This window comes from Protopterus annectens, chromosome 2.part0 (genome assembly GCF_019279795.1).
Source record: "Protopterus annectens isolate FY-2018-M chromosome 2.part0, PAN1.0, whole genome shotgun sequence".
In the NCBI taxonomy this organism is placed as follows: domain Eukaryota; kingdom Metazoa; phylum Chordata; order Ceratodontiformes; family Protopteridae; genus Protopterus; species Protopterus annectens.
Window position 1 is genome coordinate 573,616,798 of NC_056728.1, and position 22,332 is coordinate 573,639,129.

The following is a 22,332-nucleotide window of genomic DNA, read 5'->3' on the forward strand; positions in this document are numbered from 1 at the left end:
TGAATTAAAATAATGTGTTGGATTTCTTAAACCAGGGGTAGTCGGACACTTTTTGTCAGCAGACTGCCAAAATAAAAAAAAATCATGACTTCTACTGTTTTTAAGATATTGAAGTGCCAGTCATTTGGGGGGTGGAGTACATTTTCTGAAAGTACTTTAATGTGCACAAAATAATTAGCGCCTCAGGTATCCCCTGAAAAGAAGCTACTAGTTCAGTTGGACTAACCCAGTCAACAAAGGATAAATAAATACACATACTTTAAATATACCGGCTTTTCCCGGTTAGGGGTCGCCACAGCGGAACTCTGGTCCGCTAATGACTGGCAGTAGATTTTTACGTACCGAGTTGCCAGCCCTGACGCACAACCTTCAACGAAGGTATGCCCATTTACGCATGTCTCCACACAGAAGACGCTCTAGCTGAGAATTGAACAGGACAACTTTTTACTGTGAGGCGACAACGCTACTACAGCACCACTACCACTGAATACATTTTACTATGGTCAACAAATCAGTTCAAGTTTGAAAATCCTGTCAGAAGTTTAGGTTATGATGTCACTGATAAAGATATCATCCCCCAATGGCTGTTCGTAGAGTGCCAAGGAAACTCTACATGAGTGCTGCTCTTAGGCCACAAAACAATTAAGACCCGACTTCCACCCTAATGAACTACAGTCAACTAGTGACCTAGGCACTCAAGGAACAGAGTGAGGAGGGTGAAAGTAAAGAACTGACATTGTCTTGTCCATCCTGCTGCATGACTGGGCACCTAGTAGAGGGTGGCAAACAGCATGCAGCAGAAAAGGTCAAAATCTGCATGTCCAGGAATAAAGCCTTGAATATGACCCAGTCATCCCAACATTGGATAGTGGCTAGGAAGCTGAAACAACTGGATACGGGAAGGTGAGTGTGAGCAGCTTATGCCAGTTCACCCATCCTGGGAGAAGGAAATGATGGCCAAGGCTGGCCAAATGCTGCACAAATGCTGCAAAACTGGAGGGGATGAGCTTATTGCTCCCAATCTGGTGACATTAGCCTCCTAGATGTTTGTGAGTGTGTGCGCATGTATTTGTGTTTGCATGCGTGTGTGTCTATGCCAAGGGAGAGCATAAAAGGCCCCTACAGTGACACAGCTGCTCACATCAGCCACCAGGAGTGGGGCTGGAAAACTAATCACAAAATCCTTTATGGCTGCCTATATTATTACTTATGAGAAAGGAGTGACTAATAGTCAGCAAGCAATGGAAAACAAACACGGTTAAAAACAAAAAAAAAATGTGCATGCTTCACCAGCACAGAAGTAGCAAATCAACTTGTGTGCAAAAGCAAATACTGCTCACTGGTATAGCTCCATCATCATAGCACTACACTATTGACTGAATCAAACCAGAGGGCCATATATGCAAGCCAGATATCTGCCTACATAATGACCTCATGTGATCAGCTCTTATCCAACATGTGGAGAACAGGCTGGCTTCTTCACAGAACGGCTTATGATCAACTGGCCAAAGAAAGAAAAAGGTCAAGAAAAAATGTACTGAAAGAATGACACTATTGCACATAAAATGCCATAACTCAATCAGCATACTCTACTTTGCATTTAAGATAAAAGAAGGCATATTCTACTGTACTAATATAAAACAAACTAATCTAACTGTAGATATTAACCAAGCAGAGGGGTAAAAACCTTACACACACAAACTATTCAGTAAAAACTGCAAGAAAGTTTCAGCCAAGCCAGAATCTTCACTGTATAATACCTTCAATCTCCTGTACTTGAAGCCCCTTTGGTATATATGCGAATGACTCATTAAGGACATATCAATTACACTAATGAAAAGTGTTGTGAAGTAAAATAAAGAGATGTCCTCAATAAATCGACTGAAATATTAGAAAAAAAGTTTTGACAGCAATAAACTCCAAGGGTATGGGACAAAAAACAAGGAGGAATTTCAGTGAACCCACAAGGTCATGATGAGCAGAACCATAGTCAGGCATTCTGGAGCCCTGTGCATTGCAGTTCCCAGGTCTGGCACCCACTTAAAATTAAACGGAGGACAAACAAAAAAAAAAAAAAAAAAAAAAAAAAAGACTGCAGCAAACCACTTGCTACAGCTAAATACCATGCAAGGAGCACTTCAGCCCTGACCACAAATGCAGAACCAGCATTCATTTCAGAACACTGGTATTATACTACCACCCAATCATGCCACATAACCCCTTGCACCTCTCCCTACCTACATCTCCAACAATGGGAAGAAACAGATGGCACATGTAACCTGACCGCGGAACAACTCATGTCCATCTTTGTACAAGTGCCTGAGATACATCCTGATGCCCTGCAAACTCATCAACTGGGGAAGTATCTGGTACAGCTCTAAACAACCACAGAACTTATTCCATCGGGGACAGTAAGTCCGCCAAGTGGAAGCCTTCATTGTTATTTAAATCACTTCTGACAAGCCTGCTGGAATGCCTGGCAGAACTGCAGAATTTACAGCAGAATCCAAGTGAAAAGGTGGAAACAAATGCACCATCCAAACCATTAGGGAACTACTTGGCTACCACAAGGAGCACTTCCTGCACTGTCAGGGACCTGACAGCCTGAAACCTTACCATCTTTGACCACCATGGGGTGACAGGCTAATCATGGTCTTTCTCTCTTTCTTAAGACATACAATCAATGCTCCTAGTCCTGCTGTAATAACTGGAAGCAGGGGGCCACTACATCCCACTGGGAAGTGGACATACTAATCTAAATAGCTCCACTACTTAAAACTTTGATAGAGAGACATCTCCTGAATCCACAACTCCAGAAGAGGGACTGGAAGAGCAGCTCAACAAAACTTTCAGTACTTTCAGTTATTTGAGATGTGTAAGCCGCGGTGGTACAGTGGTAGCATTGTTGCCTCACAGCAAGAGGTTCTCCTGTTCAATTCTTGGCTGGAGTGCCTTCTGTGTGGAGTCTGCATGTCCTCCCCACGGTCAAGTGGCTTCCAAAAGACATGTGTGAATGGGCGTGCCTTCGCTGAAGGTTGGGCATCGGGCTGGCAACTCAGCACCAAAAAAATCTACTGCCAATCATTAGCGGACCAGAGTTCCTCTGTGGCGACCCCTAACCGGGAAAAGCCGAAAAGATAAACAAACTGCAGAAATAATGATGCTTTTGTTTGTAACCCACTTATCAGAACTGCAGCACCACTCTACAAAGGTGGTACAACCACCTGGCACTTTGCTTGCTCAGATACCACTTAAAAGATTGGTAACTGGCTCAAACTAGTAGGGGTCCTATACACAGCTTCAATTCCATGGCCTTAACTGCCAGCATGACTGTCTATGGCTCTAGCTGGCTGATGAAAATCCCAGTCTCCACAAGATACTGCACCCTAAGCCACAGTGGAGCAGAGGTGAACTCGCCATCCCACTAATAAAGCTCTTTTGTCAAGACTTGTGATGGGTTTGGAAGCCAAAACAAGATTCCTGTCTTCAACTGTTCACCACACAAAAGCCTGACAATAGTGGTGTGATGCCAAAAGAAATGTAAGATCATAGTTGCTTTGCAATTAATGAAACCTCACAGTCCAGTGCAACACATGCATCCTATGGGATGCAAACAGCACCAGGAAGATCATGATGACCATCAAAATCCAGAAGCTGCAGACACACATAAGCCTAGACCCAATGCTGCACCCTCAACCCAAACTGCAAAGCCTATGACTTTCTTGGCTCTCTTCAAAGGCACACATGACCAGCACTGGAAGAGCATTCCTCTCCACATTTACAAAAACAACAGTACGAGAAATAATTAGAAAGGGCTTCACCCAGTTTATGATCACTGGCAGGAACCAAAACCACAGCACAGCCCACTCTATCGATGACACCAGGAAGTCACTTTTAAGGGCCACCAAAACCCAACTGTCCAAGTAGGGAAACTCTTGTGAGGCTTTTGTCACTACACCCAACACCTTAAACTAGGGATATAAACATGGACTGCAGCACTTCGTAAAGGAAATGTTGCCCGTCCAAAGATACACAAAGGAGTCTCCCATGTGGACTACATAAAAAGATATGCCTGAAGTGTTCATTATGTCTGGCATCACTGTCCAAGTGTCCCGTGATCACAGGGCAGAACATCCTGGACAGTCACTATACAGGTGCACCACTTGTGTTGGCTAAAGTTAATGAGGTTCAGGACAGGGCATATGATATACAATTCCTTTCAGTACTAGAAAGTAGGTGGAAACAAAACTTTTTCAAATGAGAGACAACCTCTATGGCCTCTTTTTGAAGTAGAGTCTGGGCTTGCCTCTACAGCTTTGCTGAGGTGGTTTGATATCCTAGTGAAGTTCCTTTTGGAGGAGAATTTAAGAGTTTAAACACATGACTGAATATGACCATATCCAGTACACACTAGTCCTGGGGTAAACTTGAGAAATGTTCCCTCCATGGGTAACACTGCTGCAGTAATGACACTGAAGATGTCCTCTTAGGAAAACTGGTCAGCACCCGAAGTGGAAAGACCATGACATAATTTGACATAATTTAACACCTTCCTCTCTCTATATGTGAGGAGGTTTCTTCCTCTTTCAGCACTGGATGGGCCTGAATGACAAAGACAATGAGGAGGCAAAGTATTTCTCCAGCTGTAAGGACTGGTTTCCTTTCAAAAGATCATCCACCAAGTCCTAAGACAACTGTTTGAAGAGCACTTCCCTCAAATTGGGCATTCAGGATGGGGCTTCAGAGCTCCTTCAACAGGTAGCAGAGCTTCAAACCACACATCAGAGGTTATTGCCCTATCCACAGCATAATCACAATCATACATCGGGCTACATAAGAACAGATGCAGACAGGGCCTTTATCATTCCTTCATTGAGCCCAGAGTTGAGTAATGAGGAAAGCTTTTCCAGTGATTGACCTACTATGGAGAACTAGAATATCAAGAGGTGACATGACTAGTTTGTTGAAGGTCTGAAACCTCAGTATGGCCAATGAGAATAGTCCCTAGCTTTACCTGTCCAAAACTTTAGACTCCTCTGTTTGGTGGCAAGGTAGGAAAACGCTACAGTCCCTAGGCTCTGTGCTGGAGAGAAATGGCAATAGAAAAGCTGATGCAGGCATACATAGTCATATACTCAATCCACTTGGCTGAGGACTTGTAAAGAAAGTACTTAGTTGGGACTAATGGAACAGAATCTGTGTGCTTCTACTCTGCAAAGATGGCTTCCTTAAACCCTTTACTACTGAGCACTGTCAATAAAGATGTCCATATCACCATTTTCATGGCTATTACATTCTCTGCACATAACTGCTTCTTCAAAACTACAAATGAGAACAGACATACAACACACATCAATCATTTTCATCCTAGGTGTAGCAACATAAGCCACCACTACCACAATACAACTAGACAAAAAAGGGAAAGGAAAAACTGCATTCACTTGCTCCTTCTCAAATCAAAGCTCAGACTAACTGCTACATTAATTCCATGCTTTGAAGGCAAAGCTCCTGTCCCAAGTCTAGCAGCACAGCACAAAAAGTGTGTCTGCTTCAACTACGTGAACCTACACCCTCTGGATTTCTGTTTCAGGTGCCCCCTAGCTCTAAGCTTTTGAAGGGGATGAGATTTGACCACAGTACTGCAGTGTCACCTCTCCTCATACATATGTGACACACACACACACACACACACACACATATACACACACACACACACACACACACACGCGCGCAAAGAGAGGAACTGCATCAGTGCACATCAAGTCTGTGTTCAGGTGCAGTAGCACATTTCTCCCCTCATCATCAAACATCAAGTAACTAAACAAAAGTGAAGCCGTATAGGTTTCATTTTAAACCACAGCTCAAATAAAAGTCCAGTTTTGTAAGCTGTTCTATTGATTACTGCTGCACTATTCCTGACATATGGGTTTTCACTGCTGATGTCTAGCCAGGTATCAAAGCTTCATCTTCCCAAGATTGTACATCAGATGCATGACCTCAACTTGCATGTGCTGGGGTATATAGATAGATGGATAAGCATAGATCCTCAGACTATCCCCAAGACTACTGAGAGGGGATACTAGTCAGCTAGGCGGGGTTTAGCTTGAATAGGAAAGAAAACTCCCCCATTGTCACGAAACACATCAGAGATTAAAGAAAAAAGGGGAGGAGAACAGCAAAGCTGAACTGAGCCAGAGGAAAGGGGATGGAATACTGCAATAGTGATCAGTAGGACATCTACTGTTGTGGTAAGTTCTTACACAACTGTACAATGTCCTGAATGAAATCACTGTTGCAGTATTCCTCACATAGGGCTCATAAATGATTAAAACAGTTGGTCAGTCTTTTTTGAGGTTAAAAGCTAATTTTTTATCTAATTGTTGATTGTTTTCCTCTAATTGTTGATTTTTTATTCAATTGTTCACTTTATGATTTTTGTCAAAATACTAAGTTTAAAGTACATGTTGAATCATGTTTTATAGTTAGTTTTTATCTTGCATGTATAATTGTGGAGCAAATAGGGAGTCTGTACCTTTAAATGCCTATGGTGTTTTTTACAAATTGGTTTGGAATGTGTTTATAATGAGCATTTAAGGAGTGGGGTGGAGGCACTCTGTTTTTTCTGAAGTCAACTGTAATCTGTGACGAAAGCGCTTAAGAATAAATTTTATCCTTGTTTCTTGTAACACCAGCCTGCTTTGTATATTTAGAGCAAATCAGGGAAAAGAATTAGACAACAGTAAGGAAGCAAATGAAGAAGGGAGAGTGAGAAGTATAAGGAATGAAAAGATACTTGTTTACATTTAGGGATATAGCTTACTCTGGATTTGAGCAAAAACAGAACCAGACTTTAGCTAGGAAATCTTTCAGAGTGGTTTTGAAAGATGGGAGGGTACAGACCTGATGGATACAGGTAAGGAGTTCCAGGCCTTAGCAACCTTGTACGAGTACAGACAATGACCAGCATATCTGCTAGGTTTGTAGACAGATAGGAGTTTCGTTCACTGGATTGCAATGACAGACTGGAAACATAGTTGTGCTGATTAATTTATAGTGCTACACAGGCAGATGGATGCTGGATAATTTTAAAGGTGATAAGAAGCTGTGTATATGTTAGTTGATGTAACAGTTCTAACCAATTTAGACTTCTCAGTGCTATTTTCCAAGTTTTAATTTTTGTGAAACTTGGAGGTTAGTAAGGATGGGAGTGTCATAAAGAAGAGTGAGAAGGAGGCAAGTAGTGGCAAGTGTAGTTTTAGTTGAGTCAGTGAGCAAGTTTTTGGCTCTGTAAAGTATCCCTAGTTTTTGATGAGGTTTTCTTATGCAATTTTGTATATGCAGGTCAAATGTAAAATTATCATACACTATCACCCCTAAAAGTTGGCTATGAGAAGTGACTTCAAAGGGTGTATTATCAAGAGACAGGACTTTACATTTTTGTTTTTTTTCATGAGAAAGGAATATGGGGGGGAGGAGTAGCAGTTTGGTCTTTTTTGGGTTGAGTACAAGTTGTGAGTTACAAAGCCACTTTTCAGTGGCTGTTAAAAGCTTCCTGCATAATTTTTTTGGAGGTATACCATGTTGTCAGATGTGCAAATGAGAGCCAAATTATCTGAGAGTTATCTCAATATTAAAAGCACTTTAAAAAGTACTTAAAAAGTACTGTACTCACCATAACATTCCATCTGTGTTGTCCATTTTCATTCTTCCTCAATATACGGGTTCAGATCCAATCCTCAGATCAGACTTGCCCTCTGTTCTACAAGTTGTGGAAACCACAACTTCTCGAACCCCTCCCATACCTATAATGCTGTTGTCTCCCTCCTTCTCCAGATCTTGTTTGCAGCTCCCTAAAATAAAATATAGGTATATTTACATACTATGGAAAATCACTTTCTGGAGCACAAAAGTAAAAGGAACTGGATTCCTGTACACTCTCCCGCTGTTCAAGAAGTCATCAAAGAAACATGGATGAGGGCTGGAGGGAGGGGAGTTGAGGAAGAATGAAAATGGACAACAGAGATGGAACATTATGGTAAGTACATAACTTCTTTATCCCATGTTGTCAGTTTTCATTCATTCCTCAACTAGTGCGGCACAGTCCCAACTATCTGAATCCTGAGGAGACTCTAAGAAAGACTACTCCCAGAGTACTGCAGAGCCGAAAGCTGCTCTTCCCTTGAAACCAGACCCAGTTTATAATGAATAATAAAGGTATGAGGGTTAGCCCAAGTTGCAGCCGCACAAATATGATCTATGGAAGTTCTAGAAAGAAAGGCTGATGAAATCACCATGCACCTAGTTAAATGGACTTTTAAGGGTTTAGGTAGGACCAAACTCAGTTTGTTACATACAAAATAAATACAGTCAGTCACCTATTTTGATAGAGTTACTTCAGATACAGGTTGACCCAATTTGGTTTCAGAGAACGAAACAAACTGGTCAGATTTCCTAAATCCCTCAGCTCTGTGAAGAGAGAAATGCAATTGTCTATGAACATCCAATAAGTATAACATGTATTCGCCTTTGTTAGAAAAATTTGGAAAGAATACAGGGAGATTAATGGTCTGATTAATATTAGAACCTGACACCACCTTAGGAAGGGAAGAAGGGTTGGTTCTCAAAGATACCCTTATCCTTGTGAAAAATTAAATAAGGATGCTTAGCGGATAATGCTTGCAGTTCTGACACCCTTCCAGCTAAAGTTAAGGCTATGAGAAAAATCATTTTCCAGGTCTGGTATCATAGGTCACATCTTGCTGCAGGTTCAAAAGGTCTCTGAGTTAGGGCTTGTAAGATTACAGTAAGATCCCAAGGTGGAGTGGGATCCTTGAAAGGGAGGGGGGCTTTAGTAAAAATGCTCCTTTTATAAAGGCTTTACAAAGACAAGAAGATGCTGAGGTAGAATTATCAACTCCAATATGGAAATTGGAGATTGCAGCTAACAACCTTAGCTGGAGAAGGTCTAACCCCCTCAGTGAGAATGGAAGTCAGGAATTCAAGGAAATTATATACCAGTACTGAAAAAGGATTTGTGTCATCCAGTTGTCCCCAAAGACACAGTGCGGTTGACGTGAGGCCCAAGATGTCCAGGTGAGTCATCTCTGTCAGTGAGACAAGAAGTCTGGAGTCGGACTCAAAAATCCAAGGTGGGTAAACTAGATGAGGCCAAAGGAAGGAGAACAAATCTGTCAAGGCCAATAAGGAGCAATGAGGATGATTCTGTTCTGCAAATGAGAAGCTTTCTGTAGAAATTTGGGGAGTAAAGGGGTTAGGCAATAAGCACATTGGAGACCTGGGGGCCAACTGCAAAGGACAGCATCTCTCATCGACTCCCCTGGTGAAGGGATTAGGGCAAAGTACCTGCTGCATTTATTGTTCAGGGGCGATGCAAATCAGTTGCAGCATGGCTGGCCCCATTGGAGGAATATCATTTTTGCCACTTTTGAGTTGAGAGACCACTCGTGAGGTAAGAAAATGGACCTGCTCAACTTGTCTATCACGCTGAACTTCCCCGGCATATGTGTTGCTGTCATCTGACGAGATCAATTGTTGCCACACACTCCTAGCTTCTCAAAACAAAGGGTAAGACCTCGTTCCTCCTTGTTTGTTAATGTACCATATTACAGACATACTGTCTGTTTGGATCGCAAGAGTGCCGGAAAGGAGACCGTCTTGGAATGCCTCCAACAATAGGAGTACTGCTCTCACTTCCAGCACATTAACATGCAAGTTTGCCTCTTCAGGGGATTACATGCCTTGAACAGTTTTCCCCAAGAAATGCCCCCCACCCAATCTGGGAAGTGTCCATAGCCACTATGGCCCTGTGCTGAGGGAGTATGAATGGATGACCATGCAATAACTGATCTGAGTGAATCCACCACCAAAGGAATCTCTTGCAAGCTTGAGTTGTGTTTATTCTGGTGGACAAGGGGTGATGTAAAATGGACCACTAAAGTTGCTAATGTCCATTGTAGAATTTTCATATGGTACCTCGCTAGAGGGAGAAGAACTATTGCAACTGACATGGACCCTAGAGTCTGTTAATAGTTTGCAGGCTGGTGTGGACGTACTCCAAATTATTCTGCTGACTTGAAAACGTGGTTTGAACTCTCGGTAATGGTACAGATTTGCTCATTTTTATGAGATAGTATGTATCCTGGAGATCTAGAGTACATCCGATCACCTTTGTGCAGGAAAGGCAAAATGGACTGAACAGTGGCCATCCGGAACTTGGTACGTTGAACAGACTTGTTTAGAATTTTGAGATCCAAGATTGGTCTCTAGTTCCCTATCCTTTTTGGCACTAAAAAGAATCTTGAGTAAGTTCCAGATCCTTTCTTGTCTGTGGGGGACCTCTTGGGTGACTCTATTGTCTAATGGATTTTATTTATCTATTTATTTATTTATTTGACATTTGATAACCAGGATAGTCCATCTGAGCAAAAGTCTTTTTCATTGGAGGCCAGGGAGAAATGCTCCACAGTACAAGCAAGCAAGAAAAATTTACAAAATTGAAGATGAATACAGTGGAAAATATACAATAAAACAGTTAAGCAAATGTTGATAAAGCTCCACAGTACAATATAGTACAAGTCTTTCGGCTTTTCCCGGTTAGGGCTCGCCACAGCAGATCACTGGTCCTCCAATGACTGGCAGTGGATTTTTTATGGTTGTGATGCCCGTGCACTGGCCCAGCAATCACGGAGCCTCAATCCTCACCACTAACACCAGTGAGGAGCGTCCATATAGGGAAAGGATAATAAATACACACACAGTAAATTACAATTTCCCTTAAGAGCACACAGAGATCACAGTCAGAATGGGGCTGGTTTCTCCCTTTCCCTCCAGGTCCCCAATCAGACTCCCCACTGGCACAGCTATAGGGTCCAGATCTCAGCCTAGTGGGAAAGCTAAAACCTCCAGCACCGTCTCTGTCCAACCAGTACTTTGTGTCCTTGCCCAAGTAGCTGACACACACACTTTGAGATAAGAGTTTTATACAACCACACAGACACTCCTGGGGAAGGCTGGCACAGGTTCTCCAGCTGTGCCCCTTTTACCCAGACTATATGGTAGTACCAGCTGCCACCACCCACTAATATCAGCTACTCAAAGGCCCTTCTGAAAGGGTGTCCAATTATTATTGTGCAATATTATTATCCAAATGGTAAGTGCGACTGAACAGTCGAGGTTTATTAGAGTGACTTGGTACAGTATCACTATATACATGCAAAGTACTCCAGAGCTTAAATTAACTCTACATAAAACAGCCACAGTTGAAAGGTTTAAAAATACTTAATAATAAATAATAAAAACACAAGACAATACTTCTTACTACACAGTGCAAGTCAAGAGTTCAGAGATCACAGTGAAATACTTAAAATAATACTGTAGAAAAGTTCTGACATCAACACAGAAAAAAACACCTAGTCAAATTTATTTATTTATTTATTTCAGTTTGATTACCAGGAAGTCCACTGGGCTTGGGGGCCCGTTTTCAGTGGAGGCCCGGGGAGAAAAGCCCCACATAAACAACAATTTTTTAATTAAGAAAGAGTTAAGACACAGAAGAACATTACAAGTTAACAGGTGGCTAGAAAGTAGTCTACAAAAACAATATCAGATTGCTAAATTAGCAAAGTTAGCAAAAATTATTGACAATTTCAATTTGGCAAAATTGGCTTATTAAATAAAGAGACAGAGAAAAGGCAAAAAGAAGGAAGGACATTCAGAACTTTAATGTTAGAAGCTTATGCAATTAGTATTTTAGAAAAGGTGAAGGAGGGTAGGGGTATGCCTGGGTAGCTTAAGCATAAAGAGTAAATATGCTTTAGTTGGTAATAGTTTGGTATTTTAGGAAAGGTTAGAGAAGGATCAGAGATTATAGAGGTTAGCCCGGAGAGAAGAGGAAGGATAGTTGGACTGGTGTAGGTTGGAGAGTACAGTTGCAAATCCTATTTAGATAAAGGTGAGAACGGAGTTGGGTTTTGAAGTTGTCTAGGTTGTTACAGGTTCTTAGGGAGGAGGGTAGGGCATTCCATTTCTTAGCAAGGGTAAAGGATAAGAGAAGTTGACCTGCGGGGCGCTTAGGTTTTTGTACTGAGATCAGGTTTTGATGAGAAGATCTAAGGGATCTGAGGGGGGTATATAGTGTTGCAGAATATTGGAAAGTGCAGGACAGTTAGTAGGATGGAATAGTAATTTGTGGGCTGTGGTGAGTTGTAGAAAGTTAAGATGATTTGGGAGTTCAAGCCAGTTTAGAGAGTGGAGGGAGGTGCAGTGATGAGAGGAGGATTTGGTGGCAAATTTAGAGATTTTATTGTAGCATTGTTCCAATTTGGAGGTAAGGGTAGAAGATAGGTTAGTGAGCAGTGGAGCGCCATAAAGTAGAGATGGAAGGAGGTAAGTAGAGGCAAGGGTTTGCCTAGTGGAAGGGGACAGAAAGTGGATGTTTCTATATAACAGGCCAAGTTTTATATGTGTTTTTTTGATGTTTAGCTGAATATGAGTATAGAATTTGAACTGGTCATCAATTGTAACACACAGAAGTTTAGTGGAGTTTACTATTTCAATCACAGAGTTGTTGAGGCTGGTTATTTGGAAAGAGTTTTTATCAAGAGATGAGGATTTGGAGGGGGAAAAGAGCAGGATTTTGGTTTTGTTTGCATTAAGGGAGAGGTGATTTTGGAACATCCAGTTTTCAGTAGTAGAAAATGCTGTTTGGGTTAGTGCTTGCAGCTCTGTTTGGTTAGGGGCGTTGCAGATCAGAGTGGAATATTCGGCATATTGCACAATTGTCGTGTTGGGGATGGCTTTATGAAAGTTGTTAATAAAGATATTGAATAGTAAAGGGCCAAGAATGGAGCCTTGAGGTACACCGGTGGGGGTAGGAAGGAAGGAAGATGTTGCTTGGCCCCATTTCACAGCTTGGGACCTATTTGAAATGTAGCTAGAGAACCAGCAGAGAGCTTTTTGGCTCAGGTTGAGGTCAGAGAGGTAGTTTAGAAGGAGGGAGTGGGAGATGGTGTCAAAAGCTTTAGATAGGTCTAGTAGAACGGATGATACTAAGTTACCAGAGTCACTTGCAGAGTTCACAGAATGAAGAAAGGAGAGTAGGGCGGTGTTAGTGCTGTGTCCAGGCCGGAAGCCGTGCTGGGCAGGGGAGAGTAGTTGGTGTTCCGTAAGGAAAGGCAGGAGCTGTAGGTGGATACATTTTTCTAGGATTTTGGATATAGGGAGAGGATAGCAATGGGACGGAAACTGGAGACATTACAGTTTTGCCTCCTTTGTGGAGTGGAAGAATGAAAGCAGAGCGCCAGATTTTGGGTGCATAGGATTCGGATAGAGATCTACTTATTAGGATGCTGATGGGAAAAGCTATGGAGTCAGAAGCTATCTTAAGGAAGGTGGATGGAATGTTATCAGGGGCATTGGAGCAAGGCTTTAGTTTATAGAGCAGTTTCTTTATTAGGTTGGTGGGTACTGGTTTGAGATTGAAAGAGGGTAGGGGTGAAGAAGGAGAGGAAGACTTATTTGGGGGGGGTTGTTATTAGTGAAAGTCTTGGTAGGTTCGGCGATAGAGGAGGTGAAGAAGAAATTGAATAGTGAGGCAATTTCTGGATCAGATTTGCTGGTATCAGGACAGGGATTGATTTTTGTACCAGGTCTGAGGAGAGAGTTAATGGAGTTCCAGAAATGTTTTGGATTATTTGTGTGATTTTCTTGTAGTTTGATGTAGTAAGATTTTTTATCTGTAATGACTAGTTTTTTGGCTAGATTTCTTAGCTGTTTAAACTTAAGGGACATATCAGGCTGTTTGTGTTTGTGGTAGGCGTTCCAGGTTTTATCTCTCTGAAGCATAATCTTTTTTGTCTCATTGGTGAGCCAAGGGGAGGTTTTTGATTTGATTCTTTTTCTTCTTATTGGAGCTTGGGAGTTAAGGATGGTTAGGAATGTGGAGTTGAAATAGTCGACAGCTTCGTCTAGAGGCAGAGTTTTTAGGGGGTTCCAGTTAGTTAGCTTCAGGGAGTTAGAGAAGGAATTTTGATTAAAGGTAGTTAGGTTACGAGTTTGAATAAAGTGGTGAGAGAGAGGGGAGGGGGGAGTGGCTCGAATGAGGAAGGCAGGGAGGTGGTCTCCTAATGGGTCAGGATTGACTCCATATTTTATAACTTTGTTAGGATGCGATACTAGTATCCAGTCAAGTATGGAGCCGGGGCGGGGGGTAGATTTTGTTATGTCTAGTAATGGAGTTGGTAAGTTGGGTGAAGTTGAATAGGTTGATAGTTATGGATGGATTAGGGTTATTGATTTTTCCCCAGTCGATGTTTACATCTCCCAAAATAAAGGTTTCTAGTTTAATGTTAGATGAGGACCATGATAGGATATCTTCCAGGGTATTGGTATTGTTACCAGGAGGAATGTAGAGGGAAATAATACAGATGCTTTTATGGTTGTTTATTTTTAGTATGCCACTGACTAGTTCAGCATTATTAAAAGTGGGAATGGTGTTGGGGTATGGGGTTATAGTTAGGAGGTTGGAGTAGATTAGAGCAACTCTGCCTCCTCTTTTATTAGTGCAGTCGGATCGGAGAGAATGAAATCCAGGAGGTAGAAACTCAGAGTCATTAATATGTGGTTTTAACCAGGTTTCAGAGATGGCTGCTACGTCTGGGGAGTTATGGGAGAGCCAAGCATGGAAGAGTGATAGCTTATTATTTAGACTTTGAGCATTGATTGTTAGGAACTTGAGGTTTATAAGAGTATTTTTTTTGTTGGAGCAAGAATGATTTGTAGGAGAGAAGTTTGGAGGAGAGAAATTTGGGCCTGGATTGGGGTGTATGTCACCAGCTAAGTGAAGGCAAGTAATGTTGGGGACATGTTTATTAGATTTATGTTTTGATAGATGATGCTGGTAGTGAGTTGGGTTTAGTTTGTAGTTGTTGTCAAAGACAGGAAAAAAAAATATTTTTAAGGGAAGTAGAGGGTGGGAGAGAATTAATGATGCAGAGAGGTTGTGAAAGTGGGATGTGTGGTGGTGCAGGGGAGTCAGAGGGGGAGAGGGGAAATGAGAGTTATTATAGGAGGTTAACTGGTATAGAAATAATAGAAGTAAGATGAAGGGGGAGTAGAGTAAGACTTTGGAAGAAAGGTTGAGCATGGTAGAGGGAGACAGTTAATGTTAATGAGAAGATGAGATGAGATAGTTAGTTAGCGGTGTGGTATGGAGAAGTATTTCATCCTAATACCTACATATTTCTAAGAGAAAACACAGTTCTAAATAACTTTCATACAGAAACAGGCAGTGCTGGTGATGTTGGATGTTCTCACAACAAAATGCACTGAGTTCTCTGCTTCTCTCTCTTTAAACTGATAACACAGAGCTGCTTCACATGACATCATTCTTCACGCTTCTCTGGTGTTCCCAGGCTAACAGAAACTACATTTACATTCTTTACACCTGGTGAGAAACCAGAGCAATAAAGGACATTTATACATGCAAATTCTAGCCATTAACTCTGGTCTTAAAACAATAGGCTGTATGCCTCTCTCTAGACATATCGGCTCCGAATTTTTACATCAAAGACAGTCATAAAATGCTCGACTTAGCTTTCTTACAGCAGAGTGCACTGTTGTTACATTTTTGTAGTTCAATATCCAATGCAGTCTTTTCACATTTAAGAGAAAGCCTGTGGCTTACAAATATTAATCTTCAAAATTCTATCTGGTTAGGCTGGCAGCCTTCACCTATCTTCACAACAGTGTCGAGTTGCCAGCCCAGCGCCCAACCTTCAAAGAAGGAACAACCACACATGCACACACCTACCTGCATGTCTTTAACGTTCAACTCAACCGTGGGGAGGACATGCAGACTCCGCACAGAAGGCACTCCATCCAAGAACTGAACCGGAGAACCTCTTGCTATGAAGCCACAATGCTAACCGCTGCAACACAGTACAATATAGTAACAGCCTTTATAACACTGAAGAAAAAACACAGCAAAGAAATATACAATAAAACATTTGAATGAATTTACATAACACATTGGATTACCTTCAGAGGGTAACTGTGCAATACAGAGCAGTTGTTAAGTGAGTTATGGTAGTAGGGAAGGGAGGAATAGAGAGGATAGTGATAGAGAAAGGGTGGGTTCATGTAGGATGATTACAGAGGCAAATCCATGTGCTACTAAAGTACCTTTTGAGAGTTTTCTTGAATTCGTGGATGTGGAAAATGTTTCTAAGGGTTATGGGGAGCTTGTTCCATTCAAGAGAAGGAAAGTAGCTGTAGAGATTCTGTCCAATAGATTTTTTAGGTTTGTGAATTTGTAAGAGACATTGGTCAGAGCTTCTGGGGGATCGAGGGGGCTTATAGAGGGAGACAATGGAGACAAGTGAGGAAATCCTAGGGCAAGAGGAGGGCTTACTCAAAATAGTACGGATAATGAGAAGTTGGGTAAATAAGAGTTGGTTAGGAAACCCTAGTCAGCTGAGTGTCTGGAGTGTGTGACAGTGGTGTGATCTTGAGGGCAGATTGGCTGCAAATCTAGCAACTTTGTTGTAGGTGGTTTCAAGTTTGGAAAGTAGTGAGGATTGTAGGTTAGTTAAAATTTGAGAGCTGTAAAAGAGGTTGGGGAGAAGGTAAGCTTGGGCTAGTGAGATTGTGGAGTTGGTTGTGAGGAACCTTTGGTTTCTATAGAGTAAACCAAGCTTTTGGTGGGTTTTCTTGACGCAGTTAAGTATATGAAGGTCAAATTTTAGTTGATTTTCCACCATTACTCCAAGATGTTTAGTGTGGGATTCAGCTATGATCATAGTGTTGTTAAGGGAACAGACTGTAAACAAGGATTTAAGACGGTAAAGGGATTTTGGGAGGAAGAGAAGTAGTTTTGCCTTTTTAGGGTTTAATACGAGTTGGTTGTTAGTAAGCCATGTTTCAAAGAGGTAGAAAGATGTTTGTGTCAGGGTTAGCAGGTCAGTGGGGCTGTCAACAATAGAAATGATGGTGGCGTCATCTGCATACTGTATGAGGGAAGACTGAGGACAGGATGTAAGTTGGTTAGTAAAAATGCTAAAAAGGAGGTGGGTCTAAAATACAGCCTTAAGGGATGCCCATTTTGATGGGGTGAAAAGGAGAAAGAGAAAAGAGATATTTTACAGATTGCAGTCTGTTTATGAAGTAGCTATTGAACCACGAGATAGATGCTGAGGAGAGGTTGAATAGAGAAAGTTTGGAGAGGAGGGTGAGAGATGGTGTCAAATGCTTTGGAGAGATCTAAAAAGATGCAAGACACTAGTTTATTATTGTCTCTAACTAGGGAGATGGAGTTAGTAAAGGAAATTAGTGCAGTAGTGGTGCTGTGGTGGGGGTAGAAGCCATGTTGAGTAGGGGTAATTAGGTTTTCACGAGTAAGATAAACTGAAATTTGTTTATAAACACATTGCTGAAGAATTCTGGAGAGGGGAGAGAGTATGGCAACAAGTCAATAATTAGACAGCTAAACAGAATTTCCACCTTTGTGGATTGGTATAGTATGGAATTTTTTCCAAAGGGCAGGAATGATGGATTCACTAATTGAGCAGTTTATGAGAATGGAGACAGAATATGCTATGGAGTCGGAAGCAGCTTTTACGAAGAGAGGAGGCAGGTTGTCAGCTGATGGGAGACATGGTTTAAGTCTGATAAGAAGTTTTTTGATGTAGCTGGTTGGAATGTGTTTTAGTGGGAAAGGACTGTTTTGCAGTCGGGAGGTGGTAGAGGGTGTGCGGCTGGTTGGGTGGACAGTTTTGCATAAGTTTGCTGATGGTATCTATGAAGTATGAAAATTGAAGCAGTTTCTAGGGGTGAGTTACTGGGGCAGGGGGTGGGAGTTGAATGATTTCCTGAGTGGAGAATTTTGTTGGCAGTATTCCAAAATCTTTTAGGGTTTCTGGGCTCAGTATATTGGGGTGAGAGATAGTAGTTCTTTTGTCAGAGTTTATGTGTTTTTCTGGTTACATTTCGGAATTCCCTATATTGTTGGTAGTGTGTGGGAGATTTGGTCTTAGTCCAGAGTTTACAGGTGCAATCTCTGTTATGGATAAGAGACCGAGTAGAGTTGGAGGGCCAAGTGGAACACCATGATTTGACTCTGACAGTTCTGGGAGGGGGGGGGGGGGCAACAGAGTTCAGAATGTTTAGGAAGATGGAGCTGAATTGAAGGACAGCTTCATCTAGAAGTAAGGAAGAGAGGAAAAGACAGTCAATAGCAGAGATAGAATTACTGAATGTACCTGGGTTGAAGTTGACTAGCATTCAGCTCTCTAACTTTATGAGGTCTTGAGAGTTGGGGGTGGGATCTTTGGACATATATAAGGAAGTGGTCACTGACCGAGTCTGGTAGGGATTCAGGGTGGTGATAGAGGTCAGGCTTAGACATGAGTATCCAATCCAAGATAGAGCAGGTATTTGTGGGTTTATGAAGAAAAGTGGATGAAGAGATAAGTTGGGTTTATCCATATAGGTTTATGCTAGTGGTGGGAGAGTTAGAGATCCGGGTGAGCCAACTGATGTTAACATCACCTAACATTACTGTTTCATTATGTATATTGTCAGACATCCACTGTAGGATTTGTTCTAACAGGGGTATGTTCTCTCCAGGGAGTATATAGATGGCAACTATGGTTAGAGTTTTAGGATTGCTGAATTTGCAGTTGGTAATCATGAGTTCAGCTGGGAGAAAGGCGGGGGGGGGGGGGTAAATGGGGGAGATATGGACAGGAAGTGAGAGTACATAATGGCAATTCCTCCACCTTTTTGAGCGTTCTGTCTAGGTGTAGAATGTTGTAGCCAGGGGAGAAAAATTCTTTGTCTACATTATGTGGCTTGAGCCATGTTTCAGAGAGACTAATTATGTTGGGGGTGTATTGAGCTATCCAGGTGTGAAACTCAGTTATCTTGTTAGGAATTGTATGGATGTTGACTGAATAGAAGGAGAGATGTTTGAGACTAGGTTTAGGTACCTGCTGAAGTGTTTACGAGGTATAGGTAGGACTTGATGAGTCAGAGTGTGGGCCAGAGTGAATGTCACCTGAAAATTGAAGGATGTTTAGTGGGTGGAAGAAAAGTGATGGATAGGGGTAAGGTGGGTGAAATTTCTGTTTAATTTTGTGGAATGAAGGGAATTTTGGAGACAGTTTGATTTTGGGGAGATTGAATTTGGTATAGGAGAAGAGTGAGGGTGAAAAGGGGTAGGTGTAGTGCATCAGTGTCAATTGTATTATGAGAGGAAGTGGGAGTACAGGGAGTAGGTATAGCTGGGTGTGGTAGGAACTGAGGTTGTTTAGGAGAAGGGTGAGGATAACATGAAAGGGAGTAGATGTTTGATAGAGGGAAGGTGTATTGTAATAGTAAGCTAGAGGAGGGGGATAAGGGCAGTGAATAAGGGTGGCGGGTGTTAGCGGTAATGAGTAGAGAGGTGAGAGGGGTTATTTTAAGAAGGGTAGGTTGTGACTGGTGAGGGAGTACAGGAAGCTGGGGAATAGGGAGGGTGGGGTTAAGATGGTTAGTTACAAGGTAACCTGCAGCTCTTGAGGCTCCTTCAGCTGCATTTGAGATGAGCCTCATAAATTAATTCAAATTGGACTAAAGGGTGGTTAACTATGAAGCAACAGAAGATTCCACCTCAGCAGTACTAGTCCCCGAGAGGGTCTTTGAGAGTTCTTTAATCAAATCCCTCTGTAATCTGGTAAAGTGTGCCAAGTAATTCAGGGACCTGAGTGCAAAGGTCAATGATGCATACACTCACTTCCCAAACATGTCCAGCACCCTAGACTCCCTGTTAGAAGGGTGGACAGAAGAACTCTGTATCGCCAGTTCTTCCTTGGTCACTGCCACCACGACCACAGCATCTACCAGTACTCCTTTGCTCTAAAACTCCCTTCCTTTCAGTGGTGCCAGGATCTATCTGATCTTTTGGAGATCTGCTCTATGGAATCTGGTTCCTTCCACGCCAGCTGAGAGACCAAGTCAATGAGCTTGTCAGTGGATGGAGTCACCCAGAAAGTAGATGGGTCAGCCCCACAGGCCTCCAGAAATATAGATTCCTTTGGAGAAGGGCTGTCAGTGGACCAACCACCCCACTGTTTCACAATATCCAAAATATTTCCAAATGAGACATCGTCAGATGGTGACCTTGGGGACCTTTCCCCTTCATCAAAATCTGTATCTTCCATGACAGACTCCTGTGGGTAGTCCAAGCGCCTCCTCTTGCACCTCCTCTTCCTAAGAACTTTGTGCCAGAGAAGTACAGAAAGAGATAATGCCCTGTGGGATTGCCTGCAGATTTTGGATATGTTGTCTCTGTGGAGAAGAATGTTGAGGCTACCAACACAAAGACATCTGAGAACTGGAAGGAAGATCCAAGGAGGCGGCCATCGGTTCCCTAGATGAGAATACTCTCTCCACCACTTCAAAGGCAGAATGTCCCTGGAGAAAAAAACTGTCAGAGCCGAGAAAACATGCTTCTGGACCAAAAGTTCCTTCAGGCCCGAAGACACCATCCCAGAGGCTGAAATCAGAACCGAACTACTGAATGCCAAGGTTCTAAGAGGCAGAGACTACTCAGAAAACTTCAGAGTCGACCCTAACCCCTCGGATCTGACAACGAAGCTTAAAGTCCAACAGCCCCCCAACTATGACACAGTTGGAGCCAATACACTCAGAGAAAGCATCGTATCCAAGGATACAGGTATCCTTGGATCCGAAGCAAATGGCACCCGGATACTCGGATATGAGAGCTCAGAAACCGAAGGATGGCTTGGAGAAGGAGCTAGAATAGATGGTATTGTACAAGTTAAAGCCTTTGGACCCACTGGGGTAAGGGCTGGGAGAACTCCCATCTGAATGTGTAGAAAGAAACTTCCTCATCATTCTGTCCACATCCACTTCTGTTAAGCTTCTGAACAAGTGAGAAAAGGCGATGGAGTGAGAAGGACATCTTTCCAGGAAGGGACTGGATCCAGAGAGATGACACATCTAGTTCTGGGAACAGTTTTCAGCTCCAAAGGAGTAGGATTCAAAGACAAAGACCTGGTGTCTGAAGTGGTAGGATCAGACAACTTGGGCTGGGTCGGATCCAAAGACTTTTTAACCTACTTTATCAGCTCAGAGGTCAGATCCGAAGAAGACTAAGATGATACAGCTTGACCAGAAGGCCTCTTTCTTGCCTCCTTTTTGTCTGGCTTGAAGGTTTGAGCTCCTGAAAGACATTCTTTGAAGACCGAAGGAATTGAGGCCTTTAAAATTTTATTTTTCCTATTCACAAGGCCTCTAGGATTGAATCATTTAAAAACAGAACAGTTGGCTTGTAAATGCTCTGGTCCTAAACAGTAAACACACCACAAATGGGCGTCAGATAGGGGAATCTTGTATCCATATTTATCACATGTCTTAAAATCAAAAGGTTTATCTGTCAACCCTGTAAAAACATGAACAAAGTAACCAGAAAAATCTAAGTATAGTAAGGGGAAGTTTTTTTTTTTTTTTTTTTTAACAGTAGAAATCAGAAAGAACAAAGACTGCCAACAATGGTAATTTAGAGAAATATCACTAAATGGTAAGGAAAAAACTATACCAACAATGGTAATGAAAGGAAGGCCGAAGAACGGCAAAGACCAGTGAAAATACCAACAATGGTAAAGGGGAAAGTAATCCACAGTAATGAAGAACAACAGGTAAAAGGAGGACAATAACAGAACAACCAAAGAAGCACTTATCCTTTTTGAAGAAATGGTATTCGAAAAACAATATTTGCTCAAGAGCAGTAGCGACCACGTCTCTTCCCAATGGCGGCAAATGAGATCTGGAGAAGGAGGGGGACTACAGCATTATGGGTAAGGGAGGAGCACAAGAGTTTGTGGTTTCCAAAAGCTGTAGGAAGGACTGGATCCGAACTCGTATGTTGAGGAATGAATAAAAATTGACATCAGATCAATTAAGCACCTTTCTATGCACTGTTAATAGTGTGTGATGGATGACTGCTTGTGTACTGTGTATGAGACTTAACTGTGTAAGTATCTCTTCAAATCATGTACACAGTTTGATATATCCTTCAGGACAATTACCTATAAAATATCGTTGCATATGCACCTACCATCAAAAAAGTACAGCTGCATCTATACTTTTAATTAAAGAAAATATCATTTTAAAATCTCAATTTTTATGTTACACTATTAAAAATAATGAAATATAAAAAGAAACACAGTCTTACTAAGTCAAGATTCACAACACTACATTTAGTTTATTCATAGCTTTCATTTTTGTTACTCGGAACAGAAATGGCTTAGCTAT

General features: G+C 41.9%; 1 protein-coding gene across 1 annotated transcript in view; it reads right to left on the minus strand.

Moving 5' to 3' along the window:
• The window catches only part of TNKS (tankyrase), a 2,150,186-nt gene that overhangs the window by 1,581,000 nt on the left and 546,854 nt on the right, over positions 1 to 22,332 (minus strand). The window lies entirely within an intron of this gene.